Below are 6,386 nucleotides of genomic sequence, written 5' to 3'. Positions count from 1 at the left end.
CCAATCGGGCGAGTGCTATGTCGCTATCAAAAAACTCATGGGTTTTTCGATAGCAACATGGCACCTTGTTGCCTTTTGAACTTTTCGGCCCATGAAAACTGACTATCCACCGTAAGACATTTTCGGTGATGCAACCTGCCTACCAGACACCTTTTTCGTCAGGTGCTATTTCGCTATGAAGATTTTTTGACCAACACACGATAGCGACATAGCGCCCATGGTGCTGTGAAACCTTTTCCAACCCGTCGTGAAACTTTGGATGACCTGCAAACTGGACCCACCTGACACGCATCAACAGGGCGCGATGTCACTAACATAAATCTCGCACAACTTCACCATAGTGAGACAATGCCAACCATAGATCTTCCTCAGATCTGACGGTAAAGATCTTGCGGGCTGCAAAATATATCATAAGGTTTAAAACTTTGGTATTTTTTAAAAAGAAAATTTCACTGGTATTTGACTATGGATATTTCAAAGGTGGGAAGGGCAATATGAATTATGAATTTTGGTGGGAAAGTTAAACTACAACAATTATTTTATATAAAGGACGAGTATTTCTAGCTCCACACTCAAAAAATAAGGAAAAATTTCTTAAAGAATATCATGACAGTCCCTTAGCAGGACACCGAGGTTATTACAAGACATATAAACATATTAGGGAAAAATATTCATGGAAAGGCTTAAAAAAAGATGTGCAGAAACATGTAGAAGAATGTATGATGTGTCAATGAAATAAGAGCAAATTGATACATCCGACTTACCAATTCCAAACCAGAAATGGGAAAGCATATCTATGGATTTCATAACAGGTTTCCCAAAGGTAGAAGGGAAGGACATTATCTTCATGGTAGTGGACAAACTTACAAAATATGCTTATTTCTTTTCTATCTCCATAGAATATAAAGCACACCAGGTAGTCGATTTATTTTTCAAAGAGATTTGTAGACTCCATGGGCTTCCTCAAAATATTGTTAGTGATAAAGATAGTAAATTCCTTAACAAATTCTAGCAAGAAATTTTTGCCTAACAGGGACAACACTGACTTTGAGTACTAGCTATCAACCCCAAACTAATGGGAAAATGGAGGTGGTGAACAAATGGTTAGAAGGATACCTAAGAAATTATGTTACCAAACAATACAATGCATGGATTAACTAGCTACACCTAAGCGAGCATTTTTATAACATCACTCATCATATGTCTATTAGAATGAGCACTTCTAAGGCACTATATTGTTATGATGCCTCATCATTTGGAGAATTGATAAACCGAGAGAGCAAAGTTCTAGGCACACAAGATTTTGTGAAGAAAAGTGTAGACATCCTCACATCCCTTAAAAATAATTTGCAATAGGCTCAAAATCAACAAAAGATATACATAGATAGAAAGCATACAAAAAGATCCTTCATCATTGGTGATTTAGTATTCATATGCCTACAACCTTACACACAAACCTCAATCAAGAGGAATGGAGTGGAAAAAGTCAAGCCTCAATTCTATGGTCCTTACAAGATTATACAAAGAATAAGAGAAGTGGCATACGAGCTGGAACTTTTGACAAATAGTAGAATTCATAATGTATTTCATGCGTTGTGCCTCAAGAGAGTTTTGGGACAAAAAATAGATCCATGTATCGATCTACCACCTTTAGATGATGAAGGACAACTTACCTCAGTACCTATGCATATTCTTGAGACACAAAAATGTAATCTAAGAAATATAACTATTACAGAATTCCTAATTAAATGGAAAAATTTACCAGAGTTAAATGCCACCTAGGAGAATGAAGAATTCTTGAAATATCTTAAGGACAAGCAAAATCAAGATCAAGGGACTGCAATGGACCTTGATTAATGTTCTTATTATTGTAAAATGATTGAATATCATAAATAATTGGATCAATTATTATAAATATTCTTTTAAATCTTATTGAATATCATAATTTGATTAATTATTATAAATATTTTTATTAAATCTTATTTATAAAAATAATTAAATATCGTATTGTTATAAATTAAAAAATATTAGATCTAATATTAAATAGATCAATTAAATATTGCTATGAAACTTATTATATTGAATTATAAAATTATGCATTGAATGTTAACATATAAAGAATACATTAAAAATAATTAATAAATTGGTGCAATATATCATTTTGATGTGGCATTCCACATGGCAATAAAGTCCAAGCCACAAAACATATTAAAGGTAGAAGGAAGAGGGGTTGTGAAGAATAGGAAACAGGTCAAAACAACATCTGCCACCTCAACAAACGTACACCAGCCAATCCCAAATCTACAAGCACATGAAAAAGGACAACACATCCTTCACATTGTACTAGCTATGCCATTAGCCACAACACTGCAAGAGGTACATACCATAGTAATTTTCATGGCCCATACATTTCAATTAAAATTTATATTAGACATCCCCAAAAATAATAGTTATTGTATGTTATAAACATTTATTAAATTCAGTTATAAATAATTCTATGCACATTAGTAGCAACCAATCCTTTGAATGAAAAAATAAACATTGAAATTAAGTAATAATATATTAATCTATTAGGAGAAATATAAGACTCGAAGCATGGGGGTAGCAAGGTATTAACACCTTGAACCAACCACCATGGTTGAGAATCCTCTATGTTGCCAAAATATTCTGATGTTGTCAAACATATGCATATGTTGTTGGCCTTGGATAGTGGAAGTACCTATGAGCTATGGAGCCTAATCTAGAGACATCGTTAAGATTGGGCTTAACTTATAGGGTAGAGTAACATAGTTAGTTTTATTATTATTAGTCTAATGTTTATTTTTGCAGGTATTACTTGTCCTTAACTATCCCAATGGGTGGGGACATTACATAATAATAATAAACATAATTAATAATCTTCTCTTCAAACTAAAATAACCCAAATTCAATGCTATTTTACTAAAGCCGCCTATATTTAGGACTAACTGGTTGGCTTCGAATGTAACTATAATTGTTATGTTTCTAACCTTCCTTAATAACTTTTATGAATTCATACTTATATAATATAGAATGACTATTAATATATAATTATCAGCCGATAGGCTCTTCTCCTTGAGAAATACTAGTTGGTTTGTCTAAATTTCTCAGTAGTCTTATGACGATAAAAATATTTTTGGTGCTAGAAAAAAAACTTACTTTGGTTGTCTAGAGTGGAGATGAGTGTTTTCATCATGCATAATGACAATTTTGTGTAAAACCTTCCCATCTATTATCCTTACACCCTCTATCATCATCAAAGTTGTCAATCCTCCTTAATGTAGACTAGTTTCACTTTATTACCACCTATACCTCTTCCCAGTCACATTCAATCAACTTTGATCACAAACTCAAAATTTTGATTACATGTTCATTATAGGACTCACTGTCCATAAGGCCCCATCAATGAGTCTTTTCCTTCAACCAATCCTTTAGCCATTTGGATTTATAACACCCAATCATTTTGGACTTTTCTCATGCACCCAACTCCCAATACTCACCAATCTTGACTCTATTAATTTGGAAGCATCTTAGATGAATCATTATGTCTGGTATGACAGTCCAATACATTATTACAAATAGTTATCAAATTAAATGTTGCCTTGGTCTCCCAGCCTATACTCAAAGTGTAAATACTTCTCACATCCCTTAAAATATTCCAATTTTGATTAGAACTAGATCACAATTATTTACAACTCATAGTCCAACAAAATAAAACTAAATAACCTAGCACACTAACTTGGAAAGAAAAATAAAATTCCACTACTCTTGAGAACCTTTTCTCTAGTTCTACATTTGTAGAAAATACTCACACCTTAGATGCACATATTCATCTCAAACTTGAAAAAAATAAATAGTACTACTCTATGACCTACCTCAAAAGGTGTGATATTACAATGGAGTCCAACACCCCTGCACCAAATCTGACCATCATCTTGCTTACATTGCTAAGATTCTTTGTTAGAGAATCTTGTAAGGAAACCCACAATATAGTAGTAGTCTCCATCTTGATCATGTACTTGAGGGTCAAATTTGTGGAAAAATGTGTGAGGCCCTTCCATAGGGATCTAATTCCCTCTATTTTAGTAATGGATGTGCTACTGTGAGAAACCCATTTGTATTATCCCACCATATTAATTTGAGCCCTTTTTTGTTGCAATAATAAATCGATATTTTTAGGAACAAAGTCCTCAACTAGTTTGAAACACAATTGAATTATTTCATTAACATTCAAATTAGTAGTAACAACTAGACAAAAGGATCCACAAAGCATAGAAATACCTCTAAGAAAAATTATTAATAGAAAGGATACCAAGAATTATGATATATTATGATAACTGTGTTGCTTGTGTAGCTTCTACACAAGGGCTAGCTCTAGAACGTTACCATAGAATTATTTATTTAGTTCAAGTGTTCCACGTCTACCATATGCTCCCTCTACACCTATACCTACTTTGACAAGAACAAGATTCACTTGTTCTTCCCCATCACCTTTGACAAGATCTTCACTTGGAAGTGAGTTGCCTTGGCACTTGAACCTTCTTTTGAGAAAGTACTTTGAACTACAGAGCTTCCTAAAAAATCTGGGTCAAACGATATTAAATCATGTGTAATCAAGGATGAATTTATAAATTGCAATAGGGTAAAAGAAAAAACCTATGTCACCCTTTTGTAAAGGAAAAGACTAACAAAAGTATAATTGTTCACCTTCAATGACATCTAATTGGTATTATTTATTTGAATTTATAAATGAAGTAAACTAATGAAATATGTAGAAATGGATGAATTTTAGGATTATAATTTTTTATAATTATCTAGAATAAGAATTGATATATTTTACTAATTTTTATAGATAACTTTTTAGGTGTTGAAAAACATTTAAATTTAGGGGTCTAGTTCCAACCATAAAAATATATGGAAATAAATTTATTTCATTTTGATCTCAAACTATATTATAGATAACATATATATCTAGAAAAATCAAAAATAAAATCATCTTTAGACCTATATTTTCTCTTTTATAAGGATTGAAATTTTAAGTCACCTAAAATCGATAGTTTTCATCTCCCACCACATTATGAAAAAAAAAAATCGAACTAGGAGAAAAATTAGAAAAAATAGTAAGAGTTATTGAAATGCAACTTTCCTGAAATAATTTTATTTCTATAGTAATTGGATACCAACTAGTATAAAGCATGAATTTAATAGGCATTTCCAATTGGAAAAGTGTGAGACCATATATAACTTAGCTATAATGAATTTATGTAGATCATATGTTTAAAAAAATGAATTTTAGAGAGAAATGCTCAAATTTAGTTGTTTTGATAAGTCAGCTTGTAAGGTGACACAACTTTGTACTTTTACCCAATACTATACAAGTTCTTTTACACTGTTGGATGAATATATTTGGAACTCATATGTCATGCATATAGACTGATTTTCATCATGATTTTTAGATCACGTATGCTCAGCACATGGTTAATTTAATCTATTGCATCATTTTCCCCAATTGTATTATGTACTATGCAGGTGTATTCATATTCTTTTTTATTTATCCAAGTATTTGTCATTTGGGATGTAGTCCATTTTTGTTGGAGTTGAGGAAAGCCAACTCCAAAGACGGCAAGATCACCTGCATGCGAACCTGTCAAAGAGAAGCCATAGAAGGGGAGGAGCATGGAGCATGGGCAAAACCCTAAACGGACATGAGAGACACCATGAATGCAAACACAAGAAGAAATGTATTTACAATAAGAAATGATGTGATAATGTTGTTGTTGTTATGATATTTTACAATGAGAGAGAGCCCAAATATAAAGAGCTCATGGAAGCTTGTAGAACAAGCTGGAAGGTGGTAGAAGATAAGTGTGACAACTAGAAGGGAACAAACTCCCGTGTTGTCACCAACTAACCACAACACGCATTAAATATGAAATATTAAATAAATGCATGACCTAAGTAAGCTTAAGCAATAGAATAAATAATTAATAATTAATTATTTACTCTAACACCCCCCCTTAAGTGCAACTTAGGGAAATGCCTTAAGCTCACAAAGCTAAGATGAATGCATAATGGGTCCCGACAACGAGGCCATTTTAGGTACCCAAGTACAATGCAAGGGAATGCAACCTCTGTAAGTAGGGAAAGAGAGAAAACCACATGGGAAAAACCCTCCCCCAAAAAGAGGTAAGAACCCAGTGAAGAGCTGAAGAAGTCTCCAACTAGGGAAATTGTCCCCTAAAATAGGAACAAAGAGTGATCATGAAGAAGTAGCATCACTGAAGCATGAAGAAGCTGCAAATCTACCAAACTGCTGATCTGAGGAAACCTCCATGGAAGAAGAAGGCACGAACTGAGCATGTCTATAT

The sequence above is a fragment of the Cupressus sempervirens genome, chromosome 6 (assembly GCF_028749045.1).
Source record: "Cupressus sempervirens isolate cs-2001-9-10 chromosome 6, ASM2874904v1, whole genome shotgun sequence".
Lineage (NCBI taxonomy): Eukaryota > Viridiplantae > Streptophyta > Pinopsida > Cupressales > Cupressaceae > Cupressus > Cupressus sempervirens.
This window is presented reverse-complemented; position numbering follows the sequence as displayed.